At 37.6% G+C, this 13,956-nt stretch overlaps 1 protein-coding gene across 1 annotated transcript in view; it reads left to right on the forward strand.

Moving 5' to 3' along the window:
• Positions 1–568: 568 nt before the first annotated feature.
• LOC129751783 (phospholipid-transporting ATPase ID-like) overlaps positions 569–13,956 on the forward strand; it is a 143,043-nt gene continuing 129,655 nt past the window's right edge. The window contains exon 1 of the mRNA XM_055747495.1: positions 569–1,204. The gene's annotated coding sequence lies outside the window, so the exon portion shown is untranslated. The remainder of the gene's footprint in view (positions 1,205–13,956) is intronic.

The raw sequence follows: 13,956 nt of genomic DNA on the forward strand, positions 1-13,956 counted from the left end.
ATTTCCTGGTAGATATAAAAAAAAGGGGGGAAGTGGCACCAACAAACGCAAAACGGAGATCTTGTTAACCACCTTTAGAGGATTAGTCACATGAAATGGAGGCGAGAAACGGCGGCGTTGGCTTCATTAATGCTGGAGATGAGGTCACACACTTTGCAGGCGGGAGAAACCATAAATTCTTTGATTCAGGTTCTAGAATTGCTCACACGCATGGGAAACACGTTCGTCGTTATTTTGAACAGTTTTTTCCGAAGCATAGTTGGCGGGCTGGTTGAATGAACATAAACAGAATTCATTCGTTTGAAGAAATAACAGCACCTGCGGTGAAGGCCCGCTTTTAGTTGACCGCGTGGAAACGAACTTGACCGACGACGACGGCGACGCCAGGTGCTGCCCGGTCCCACCATTAAGAAGCCGCGTCGCGACGCATTCGTGTGCTTATGCTGGCTGTTGTTGTGATAGTCGCCGTCGACTAGCACGCGAGCTAGCATCGGCGAGTCAGCACATTCTCGGCTAGGCCTGAACAGAACGGGCCGCGAGCGAAGTTCCAGTTCACTTTCGAATGCCGTTCGACGTAGATCGTCGCCGTCGTCGTCGTTTTTCGTTGTCGTCGCCGCCGTCGTGAAGTCGCCACGTCAAGTTATACGCGACGGTTATTTTTTTTCCACCTAAAGCGATCGACTGACTGTGTTGTGTGTACTACATTAACCAAACCCGTTCTCGAGGTCATCCATTGATGCACCTTCGAAACCCACCTACGTGAATTGTTTTCAATTTTACGACCTCGATTGGAATTTCAAATAGCCAAGTATTTCCCACCGAGAGAAGTGTAGTGGATTCAGTTTTGGGGGTCGGGGACGGAAGCAAGGCTGCTCGACTTGAAGTTCAATGGAAGTGCGTGAGAAGTGCAAAATCGGCACATTACAGCAACAACAATCGGTTCTAAAGCAGCAACAGCGTTCAAAACTGGATTAGCTACAGCAACAATACCAGCGGCAGCAAACTACAAACGTTGAAGAAACTGTGTTACTGGACAAAGTGGGTTCAAGTGCGTACAAATTCCCCTGGGGCCACTACTAGAGCCTGGGACTTTTCGAAGATCGTTCTGAACACCGCTTCGCTAATTTGGAGTAAAGTTACGTGCGGAGTGCCAAGCACAACAACAACATCATTAGCAACAACCAGAAGAGAGGCAGAAAAAAAGGTTGGTTGGGGTTTCATAAAGGAATAAATATCAAGTGAATTTTAAATACCACCATGTGAAGCTCGCACAGCCACAGGCAGCACAATTATAGCGTAATTCTAGCATTGGTGCCAAGTGATTTCAGAGCGAGTAACCAACGACCGTCAGGAGCATTCTATTTCCATGACTCAATCCGTTCCGCCGGGCAGCCGAGGAAAATGTCTTTAAGTATGTAGCCCCGGTCGGTGTAGCATTGTCGCAAATTTAATGGTTGAACAGGCGTATTTAACTCTAGCAACTCGTCCAAAATTTTCTAAGCTATTTACGGTGACCCGCGGACAGAACACGGCACGAAAAATGGCAAGGCCGTTGCCGGAACCTAATTCTATTATACGAATACGCAACGCACCCGAAGCCAGCCGGAAGTAATCGGAGAACCTTGCTGATACTCTTCCGGAGTGTGGGGGGACTAATTTTTTGTTGCCTCGTCATTGTTGGACACAAGCTCTGTCAGCAATGTATGATGGAGCTTTAAATCAACTGTCCTGAAATCGTAATCGATGCGGGAAACATGTAACATGTAGTAGGAAAATTGATTTAACCCATTCTAAGTCCTAGATAGGCTTCTGGGAAATAAGACAAACCTACTGACCTATATCGGTCAATTTATCGATAATTGCGCTCGGTGCTTACTTTATGACCACGCAATTGAGGAATCGCCCCACAAGCAAGTTTGAGGACTCTAATGATTGCGCTCTTTGTTTTGACTGTAGCAGCGCACGTGAAACGATGAAGTGTAAACTGAACTTTTGCCTATTACAATTCCCTACGGGCTACGTGTGTATCGAATTAATATAACATGCTTCTGAAGTCATATGATTGATTTTTCCCACTTTAATTTGCATTTGCAGTCAAATCGATCGAAACAGCAAACTTTTCAGATTACTAGTAGAAATGAAATTTGTAACGGAGTATGGCAAACAAGCTCGATTGAACTGTTTGAAAAATTCTTTCTTTATCGTATCCTTACAAAATTTAAATAAATCTGTCTGCTCATGTTGATTAAAAGTTTTTTTAATACTTAACAAGATTTGGTCCTAAAAATTCAAACAGCTGTAACTTGTCAATCACTGATTCGAATTTCACAAATTGGCCTAGTTAAATTACTTGAAGTTTCTTTTTTTCATTCGTAGGATTTATTTTCCTCCAAACATAAATAATTCTGAAATTTTTATCAAAGTTTAGTGATTTCTTTCATTTGAAAACTTACCTTAACTTGTCTGTTGTGTATTGCGATGATTTTACTCATCGTTAAAAATAATGCCTTGAATAAGGCCCATGCAAAGCACCCGTCCATGATGGCAGGGGGGGGTTTCGAGACTCAAATTTAGCAAGAAATGATAACAGAAATCATTTTCCTATTAATAATCATCACACAAACTCGAAAAATAATAAATTTTACTGATACGATATTAAATCAAAGATTATTCAAACTATGTTCCTTATTCGGAATCTGAAATCAGATGAGAAAATTATCAATATTTTCGAAATGCCAAGAAACGATTACTTATTGAAACACCAGATTTAAAGGGAAATTAAATTTGATTTATTAAATAAATTTCAGATCACGTCAGAAATTAACCATTATTTTTGAGCTAAAGGTTTATTTATCGTACTTTTGATTTAATTTCCTTACTTGCAATAGATATCTTAAGGTTAATTGAATAATTCCCCATTATTATCTTGAATATTGTTATCTTATTTTAATCGCCGCTGGGATATATTCTTATTTAATTTTTGGCATTTCGGCGAGTTGTGAAAATTCAAGATAGAATATTTAGAAAGAACATGAAAGTATTATAGGTGGAAAGATCAAAGCTAGAGCGCTTTGGATAGAAGAAATTGAATAGTTGGTGAAAATGTGAGCAGGGCTTTTGTTTTGTGAACAGCTTTTGAACTACTTGCGTGATTCTTTGCCGCTCGCCGTTTTAATGTTGATAGGAAGCAATGAAGAAACCCATCGCATTCCTACCCACATTGAAACACGGACGGGTCGAACACATGAGATTGTGTCCGACCGGGCAAAAAATCACCCAAGCAGCGCTCACATGTGCTGTTCTATTGCTAAGCCAATTCTATCGATGCATGCTACTTTTTTAGGTACATCGGATGGTTGCTTCTTTTTGTTTCGCATATTATCCATCCGATGCTTTACTTTTTTGCCAAATGCATCGTGATGAATAGTGTTGTAATTTTTGTTATCCCATTTTCCCCCTTCTTTAGCCAAGTGATTCTGTTATCTTATTTTAATCGCCGCTGGGATATATTCTTATTTAATTTTTGGGTAGGAATGCGATGGGTTTCTTCATCGTTTCCTATCAACATTGAAACGGCGCGCGGCAAAGAATCACGCAAGTAGTTCAAAAGCTGTTCACAAAACAAAAACCCTGCTCACATTTTCACCAACTATTCAATTTCTTCTACCCAAAGCGCTCTAGCTTTGATCTTTCCACCTATAATACTTTCATGTTCTTTCTAAATATTCTACCTTGAATTTTCACAACTCGCCGAAATGCCAAAAATTAAATAAGGATCTTGAATAATAAAATAATATGTATTCACGATTTTAAATGTGGTTCCCAAATAGGAAAATATTTAAATACATGTAAAAAAAAAAGAGAATTTATTCAAAACACATTGTGGTTAATTAAATTTTATTTGATAAAAAGAATTTATTTTTTATTTTTATGTTCAAAATATAAGGCTAAGAAAGTTCATTTTTAAATTCAATTCATCATTGTGCTTAAACTAAGCAAATTTGATTTCTAGATATTTATTCAAGAAATAATTAAAATAAGGGATTTCAAGTATGGTTGTCAATATAGAGAGCACAAATCATTCGGATTAAAATCTTGCATTAAAATTTAACTTTTAAATTGCTACTTCGAATCATTTTTTGAACTTTTCGATTCAAAAAAGAAGATTTCAAATAATGAAAGTAAGTATATGATACGATATAACTTTTCAACCGCAGTTTTATAGTTTAAAACTTCAAGTTCTGAATATTTTGTCGCTGTAAATTGAAATCTTTAGTCCGGAAAAGGACGAAAGATATAAACATACAATGTTTTTCTTATCAAAAATTTAGATTAATGGACTTCCAAGAAGATTCTGGTTTAAAAACACAAAAAATAATCACAAAATTAATGTAAAATTTAAAAAAATATATATTAGGGCAATAAAACTCGGTTAATTTGTTTGAAAAAAAGTATAAAATATGAAGTTGAAAATGACTAGTTTTCATAAAATTTAGTGAGAATTTTTAAATACAAATGACTTACCTTATCCGAAGCATGTTTTTTCGGATTTTTTTGCTTTTACTTTGAATAACGAAAAACTGAAGATTTGTAGGTGAGTATTGTCTTAGAAACATAAAGTTACTTTACGAGGTTTTCAAAACTATAAAAATCGTTCGAGAAACACGAGAGATATAGCGGTTTTAAACGAGGAGTGTCAAATGAACACTAAAGGTATGATTAGGGATTTTATACGTGCGTCCATAAAAAAAGTAATGATGCAAATTTAAATTATCATTAATTCATTGAGGGTCTCCGATGAAATTGTTTTATTTGAATGCACCCGAATAAAGATACAAGCCGCCAAACTTCCCTAACTCCGCCAACTTCGCAAAATATTGATACTCAAGAGTGGATAAGGATTAACGAAGTTTCCCAATTGGCTACAGTTGAAATAGCTTCCGCGCATCTGGTTAAGCTTATTCCTCATAACCCGGCACTCCTGCTTTCGCTCGAATTTTCCGAAGTTGTGACTCTTATCAAGAATCCGGCATCTTTTTTTTCTCGATTTCAAGAACGCTGATTTTGTCGCAAACTTAAGTCAGCTTATAAAAAAGCATGCCCGCATTGTTACCAGAGTCACCTTATTCGAATACAGAGAGGTCCTAAGTCGTTTTGGCAGTACCTTAAGGATCAACGGAAAGAATCCGGCTTACCGTCTTACATGTTTTTGGAAGACAAAAAGGCAACTTCGTAATCTCTTCGCTGACAACTTCCGCAGTACTTTTGATTCTGGCTCAATATCCTTGAAGCAGTTGACTAATACGGCTAGTAACGTCCCACGTCAGAGTACTTCCTTTCATCACATCGTAGTTGATGACGATGCCATCTTGAAGGCAATTACTAAGTAGAAACACAGTCTTTCTGCAGATCCAGATGGCATACCAGCGACTTTCCAAAAGCGATTCGTTCCGCATAGATTTCCATAAAGCGAATCTTCCAAGCATCGCGGAATTTCTGCCTTATGTGCGATTGCCAAACTGTTTCAGCTGGTTGTATTAGATAAATTTTTCTCATATTGTAAATTTTACTTCTCTAACGAACAACATGGATTCATGCCTAAGCGCTCTACGAATACAAACCTGTTGACGTTCACGTCTACCGTGCAAGACAGCTTTGCTAGGGGATCTCAAATCGACGTCATTTACACCGACACCGAACACAAAATAGCAATCATCAAAGTAGATCGTATCGGTATTTGCGGCTCTTTACTACCCAGCCAACATGAAATCGTAAATGAAATCATCGTCGAACTCGTATATGGATGCAACTCGAATCGGAATCGTAAAAATGTACACTTACCATTCGACCATATCGTATATTCATCGTAGAAGATGTAACATCCAAATGAAATACGACTTAGTTACGATTTGTTGGATGAGGTCGTGTTTAGTTCCACCGATGTAAAATGAAATCTTATAACAATCGCATAAGATTTCTTAAGACGCATTTTATTGGTACACAAATTACTTTCGAACCGAAATCGTAAATGACTTTGGATAAATTCGTAAAAAATACTTCGTAGCATCGTTTTTCGTATCACTTAGTATGTTTTATAGAATGTCACTTTAAGAGTCAAATTAACACCGTGTCTTTCCGATATAGCTTTAATTTATAACAAGTATAATTATAATCGTATAATCGGTCACTTTATCCACGATATAAATATATTTAATGCGATCTAGTCAGATTCGTATTAACAGATACTTAGCGTTCGCCCACATCTTATCATCATAACAAAAATTTAACGTGTTAAGCGGACGTGCATTTTTGCGATCGCATGCATGCAATTTTGTATCTGCCTTTGAATTTTGTGTGAATTGACGACTAAAGTAAACGGATAAAACAAGATTATAAAGGTAAGTTTTGAAAAAACAACGTTGGCAGAAACCTCACTAACATTTTTTTTTTTTCTAAAATAAGAACTCTGCCCTTCTAGGCTCAGATAAAAAAAACCCCCGCTGGGTAATCAAAAGAAAATTGACGAGCAACCCAACATAAAAAAGCTGAAAATGTGTCGATTGACGATAAGGGAAGAAAGAAACGCGCACTTTCCGGATGAATCCGTCATCCAGAGCTGTCATTTCTGCAAGTGCCCTAAAGAGAAGCAGTCCAAAAGCAATTATACACATCGCACTTAAAGGGTAAGAACAGTACCTAGGATAATTATTTAAGTTATTCATATTATCAGCTTTTAAAGCGATTTTATATGATAAAAAAATGAAGAAAATTGTGTAGTGTATGCCAATGTTTTTATAATAAAAATCGGTAAAAATCAACAATAAATTTTATTTCTTCCTAGAGTCGCATTTCAATCACAGTAAAACACATAACATGCTACATAAAGTTGTCCGCAAAATCTTTTTATGGTACAAATCGTACATGACTACATCCCAACTCGCATAAACTGTCGCTTAAAGAGTCCATCAAATGTCAAATTGTATCATATCGTACAAGCTTACAACACTCTTATAAAATATGACTTAAGTTGCTTATCGATGTTAAAATCTCTGAACATCGTATAAGACTGCAACACATCTCGCATAAAGGGTGACTTAACACGTTCGTCGCCACTGCACCCATATTCGGGTGACGAGTGTATTTCCTGGGGGGCCCCGTCACATCAAAAAGCGTGTGACGCTCTCTTACTTGAGTTTACCGCTCAGCTTCGCCACACGTTTCAAATATGGGAGTTCTCCCTCTTTGCTTTCTCTCTCTGAAAATTTCTGTGGGCCCGGCTTATAAAACTACCAAAAAGAGCGTGGCGACGAACGTGTTAAAGCGCCAATCAATCGATAGATTGCTCCAAATCGTACAACAGTTCGGCACGAATATGCCTGCCTCAGCTGTTGGGCGCCCTTGCTACCAAAATGGCTCGAACCGAGGCCATCCAGGGGCGTTTTTTTTTTCGATTCGCTTTCCGGCACCTAAACTGGCAAGACCCGTTTCGACTTCCCAACTACGAAAGACGCTGCAGCTTAATCGATATCAACACGCTGAAAGGCCGCCGGACTGCAACACGGGCGTCTAGCGGCGCCGATCTGTTTTTGTCAAGAACTGATTAGAAGAACTCCAACTCAGCTTGAGGAATCGAGATCGAGACGTTTGACCGTTTCTCCGACCATTTTGATTTTGACTTTTCGAGAGAATAATTCCGAAGAAGAATCCTTAGTGATTTAAGTATAGTGTAGTGTCCATGTACTTATAGTTTGTCTTTGATTTTAAATCCATCATTTGGATCAATTTGTGATCTATTGATGAAAAACAAACAACAACAACAACAACAACAACAAAAATACTAAATTTTGTTTAATATTTCACAACTTTATCCAAGAATGCAAGATTATTTAATAAATACTTGAAAAGATACATGGATTTCAATATTTTCTTTCCTAGGCGCAATAATTTGGTATAGCTAGATGGGTTTTATGTAGCACTTTGCTTTGGTAAATCATGAAACTGGCCTTCATTTATGTAAAACTTAGCATTTATCCACATTCGGTGTTGGAATCAATACTCAGAACTACAAACACAATTGTATAAATTTTCATAACTAGGTAATGAATTTTGAAGTTTGATCAGTATTATCTACCAGATACCCCATTTATAACCTTTCTACAGAAGTATTGTTTTTAGTTTTAGTTATTCTATTCAAATCATTAAACTGTTCCAATATGTTTTGATATTAAAAAAATCTGAATTCTTATTCCAGATTTTTATTGTCAATTCAGATTGACACTCTTTTTTATTCAAATTGGTGTCTTTTAGTGTCTGAATTTCTATATTGACTTGGAGTTCTCTCTAAGCTCAATATTTTTGGAATCAACTGTTTGCTTGGTATAGCATGGTGTTATTTTGAAAAAAAAATTTCAGCTGTAGAAGATCATTTTCAGTCTACCAGAAAATACATCATACACAAATTCAACCAGCTTCATCGAGCCACTATCATCTCCGTCCCACTCCGCCAAATGGTACTTAGCCAAAAAGTAGGTGCTTGAGTTGTTTTTTTTTCTCAATGATTCACAACCTAAGCTGCAATTTACCTTCCGCAGTGTACTAGTAAGTACTAGCGCGAGAGATAGCACCGAATTAGGTGGCTATAAAGGCGTACCAATTAACCTGGGCCGGCAGCCATGAAGGTACCCGCAGCAACAGAGTTAGTTTTTTTTTGGACTATTCACGCGGTTATTGTCGCCGCGAGTATAATTTGGTAATAAACTGGAGTATACTACGTAAGTACGCTAAACGTTTGTTTCCACTTTTTACTGTGGTAATTTTTGTGTAAGGCTAGATAACACTGATGTTTCCTTGAAAGTTTAACGCCAGAGATGAAAAATGCTTGAAGTTTGGTTTGGAACTGATGTTAAAAATCAATAGTGACTTATGTTTTTGGATTTTCAACCAGCATAATACTTGAAAAATTTACAATTCAATACTCATCAATCAGAACATAAAATTGAAAAACACAGAAAAGTCCCATGCTACAGTAATATATCCAGCGGAGTAGTTTAAATTTGAGTCATTCAAGCCAACAAAAAACGCTCATTCAAATGAAACCATAACAAACCGAAAGCAATTAAGGGCCGAAACACAACATCCTCCGTCCAATGTCGTCCAGTATGTCAACCGGTCAGCCCTCAGAAGGTAAACCACTAAATAACACTAGCCACGCCACGAGCCAGCCAGAAGGTATATCGAGTATGATGCAAAAATAATAAAAACAGTAGCAAACAAATAGTAGCAGGTAAGCTGCAAGACTGCAAGAGCGGTACGAAAAGGCAGCAGCGGCATCGACATCGAAGGCACAAAGCGGCAGCCGCAAAACGAACAAGTTTGGTGAAGTTGAAAATCAAATGTTACATAAAGTCTTGCACTATCCATGCCGCCATTCATCCTTCCAACAAACCGACCCAAACAGTCCATCCATTGATACAAACAACGGTCGAGTTGGTATATGATTTTAAGCTGGCCATAGTGGCCATATAAAATAAATCTAGAGAAAAAAATGTGACCACCACCCGCTCCATCACTGCACTGTAGTTGTTGACCGGTCGTACGAAGAGATGGGCCATTGCTGCACCCAAAGGGTCGTGGCATCATCGTCAAGCGACAACGGACAGAGAAAATCAAACATATTTATCTTCTATAACTCAATTTCACGGTGATATGAATTTTCCTTAATTTTGGTGAGATTAAGTGAAAAACAAAAACAAACTTTACATAGATATATGAAATGGGTTCAGAACCATTGGGATAAAGTATTAAAATGATCAATTTCGTGTTATTTAGACAAAATGTTTACCCAGCTTGAAGTCATGAAGTTTATTTAATTTTTTTTTGTAAATTTTACGTTTGTTACTTGCATTGGAATAAAATATCTTTAAATTCAGAATAAAAAGTAGTGTATTTTGATATAAATGTACCTTTTCTTAGATGGTGTTATTGTCTAAGTATTGATGAGTGTCGTGAGGCTCTAAGGGACCAATCTAATAAAACGTATCGCAATGTTCCATTATTTTTTAATACCCTCCTGCATACTTGAAACATTCGTACCAGACTTTTTATCCTGAGGTATTAAAATATCAAAGTGTAATAATCTGTAATACCTCATACAACACCCCCCCCCCCTCCCCCCCCGCCCCCCTTAACGCGTTTCGTACTATCTGAGTGTTCCCTTACCGAAAAAGAAGACTTTTGTATGAATATAATGCAAGAGTTATATTACAGGGTCCGGCAATTGAAGCGCTGCATTGGAACTAACAAATAATTTGATCAATACAAAAACTTTTTCTTTTAAATTTAATACGATTTACATCAAAACAGATCATATTTTCAAAATCCATTGGCGCCTTTCGATTTTCCGTCCTTGAGCTTAACCACTCGCTGCAAAGGCTCAAGGCACATATTCCAAAAAGCCCGCAGGTGGTTTTTGTGGTATTTTATCCCAGGATTCAACTAGATAGCGCTTCAGAACTTCCAACCCGTCATGTTTTGTAGAGTAGACTTCGGGCTTCTGTATACCCTAGACAGCCAAGTCCATAGGGTTCAGGTCCGGCGAACTCCCCGACCATTCCGCACTCGAATTTAACCCTCGAAAAAACAATTCGCACACAAAAACTAAGACCTCTTTCCTTCGTAAGCCAATGCGAAGTCCTGCTGAAAAACCACCAACAAAAAACCAAAGTGGGGATTCGATACGTAAATTGATTGATCTACACCTCTTCAGGGTGTTCGTTTGATCTTCACCAGGAAAGTACGGGCGATTCCGACCCAGACCTTTAATAAGACAGATTTCTGTCGTCTTGTGGCCTTTGATACGTTTGCATAGGTTCGTGATCTTTCTGGCAACCAAAATCTGTAGTTCTTTTGTTTCACTAACCGCTGTACAGCGACGAATTCATCGCCAGAAAACACGATATTCTCCAAATTTTTTATGCGCGGGCCGTGTAAGCTGCGCCTTCGCCCTTTCTACCCGCTCTTGCTTATGTTCAAACTAGAGTTCTTGAAATCTTAGGATCTTGTAAGGCTGAACCTAAAGATCATCTTCCAAGATCCAACGGCGATTTTGATCCGGTGTATTAAAATCTATCGCCAAATTAGTGTTTATACGTCAAGAAATTCTCTCAGGGTGCATCTTGATGATCTTCACCATGGTAGGTGCCGCCACTGTAGCTTGACGATCCCCACCATACTATACTTGGGTACTTCTGATGTCCAGTTATCTTCCAAGTGCGAGCCAAAATAAAAAAAAATTACATACACTCATTGGACAACTCACGAAATATGTCTTTCTACCGTTTCACAGCCTGGAACTAGGCAATCAAAGCACTACGTTAAGGTTCGTGGACTATTTTTACAAAAACAAAAACACTTGATTACACAATTAATAAAAATATCCTCTGACATCTTAGACATAATGTTAACAAGGTGACAAGGTGTCATCTAACTCAGTTTTGTATACTTCGAAATAATCACTGCAAAAGTTTTGTAGCAGTTCCATTGCCGGACGCTGTATATCAAAAAGTTACAGTATGACCCATAAAAAATGCGAAGAATTTCCACTCTATTGTGTTGTGAGCCTACTTGGTTGAATGATTCAACTGAATCAAACCAATCGAAAGATTCCTTTTAATTCAACCACGGTAAATTCAAAATTCAATCGAAAACGCAAACTGAAGAAGAAAGTAAATTGCTATAGAAATACCGGTATATGAACTTTTCATTTATCGTGGTTGAATTAAAAGAAAACTTTTGATTGCTTTGATTCAGCGAAAATTTTTAAGAGTGTGTTTTGTGTAGTTTTTGACGATTTTCGAGGAAATTTTTGTTAGATGTATTAGATCTAACCTTCATCTGTCAATTGACGTAATCAATGCAGTAGTACAGTGTGAGCTATTTCGGCAAAATTTACACAAAGCAGATAGTTACCAGTTTCAGAAAATCACCCAAGCGAATTGCGGCGGCTGTAGGATGCCATCAATCGACTGTTTACCGCGTAAAAAGTTCTCTGCATGATGAACCAAGTCCAAGAAATCCGGATACTGGAAGGCCACGGTCTGCACGCACTGTAAAAGAGGAAAAATTTGTCAAGACGTAACTGGAGCGGAATCCAGTAAGTAATATCAATCCAGATTAAACAATTAACATGATTAAACAAAGATGGCTTAAATGGATCATCGAGGGCAAGAGCAAAGCGGCATTTGATAACAGAACGAATTGAATAAAGCACTGCGACTTGAGCACTCGAAGCGTTTTCTGTCTATGTTTCAAAAGACTCTGCTGATCTTCATGTTCTCAGACGAGACACTTTATTCGATTGATCCGGTATCCAATTCACGTACGGATTGAAATATTTCACTCCTAAATGCTAATAATGTTCCAGAGAATGGGAAATTAAAGTTAACTACTTAGCATCTCACCGGAGTAATGGTATTTGGAGCAGTTGCTTCGAATAAATTGAAGATGCCTCCTGTTTTCATAAAAGCTGGAGTGAAAGTTATAACTGAAGTCCACATGAACATTTTGAAGAATCATGCGCTTCGGTGGATTCGGACAAACTTCGGTGAACCCGAGAGTGTAGTTTTCCAACAAGATGGAGTCCATACCATACCATATCGTACATGGCTGGCGAAGAATATGAAGTTTCAACCGAAGAATCTATGGCCTCCAAGCAGTCCGGATTTCATCCTCCCCGACTATTTGATATGGGCCTATGTTCAAGCGAAGGTCTATGGATCCTCTCACCAAAGTGTCAATTTTCTGGAAGCTTCCATCTCTGAGATGTGGGCATTAATGTCAGAGGCTTGCACGCAAAATGCACGTAGAGGTTACGTGAATTTAATGCAATGTGCTAAAAAAGTCAAATTTTTCTGACTGGTTCGTCTAGATCATGAGTGGCCAAACCATAGCCCGTGGCTGTCTTTTTGTGGCCCGCGAAGCTTTTCTCAAGATGACCACATTCAAATCTAAGTTCTATAGAGTTGAGGTTTCTTTTAAAAGGTTTTGTACCCTTTTGAGAAGAAGTTTATCAAAATCTGTGTCAATCATTAAAGAATTCGAAACAAAAGTTGGGGAAAACCCTGTATACACTTTTGATTTTCCAATATTTGATACATGGACAGTACTTTCGAAAAACAGATGTGTATTGTGATGAATTATGCTAAAAGCGATAAGAGCTTCTAAATTAAGCTTGTCACATTGTCTGGTTTTTCCGAGTTTGCCCAGATATTTATTACAAAATTTGAGAAAAGTCCGTTCCGGTTGCCGGATTTCATTGAAAAAAACCCCGTTTTTTTAAAACAAATAGTTTTATAAAAATTAACATGAAAGGTTTTTTGTAAGCCTACAAAACGATTCAAAATCTGCTGTTGAGTGTTGATTTTTAATTAGTAATTCCTAGGTTGTGATCAAATTGCGCTGATATTGTCTGGATTTTCGGTTGTCTATTTTCAAATCAATGCCCGGATTTTGCCAGGTTGTTCGGCACGTGCTGAAAAAATTCTAGAAGTCTTACCTTAAATGGGTGCATGACACTAGTTTAAATTTTGGCTGGTTTTTAAGGCCTTCATGAAGAGAATAATATGATATTTAAAAAAAAACCTTCAGTACGAAGTCATACCAATTATCAAAACACGAATAAAACTATTCATTTGTGCCAAAGGGCCAACTGTAGTACTGCCAACTGCCAAAGTGTAGTATTTTAAGCATATTAGAGAGAAGAATTTATTTCATTTGAAATCAACTTGAAATCAACGAAATTTCTACTGTAAATATCACGGGAAAATAGATACTTTAGATGACAATTTGCGCTAGATGTCTTCAGATTTTGGCCCAATTTAAAATTTGCTCATTTTTGAAGACGGAAACATTCAAGATTTTTGCAGCTTTTTTATGATTTTTCACATAGAATTACACTAC

Source organism: Uranotaenia lowii, chromosome 3 (assembly GCF_029784155.1).
Source record: "Uranotaenia lowii strain MFRU-FL chromosome 3, ASM2978415v1, whole genome shotgun sequence".
Classification (NCBI taxonomy): Eukaryota; Metazoa; Arthropoda; class Insecta; order Diptera; family Culicidae; genus Uranotaenia; species Uranotaenia lowii.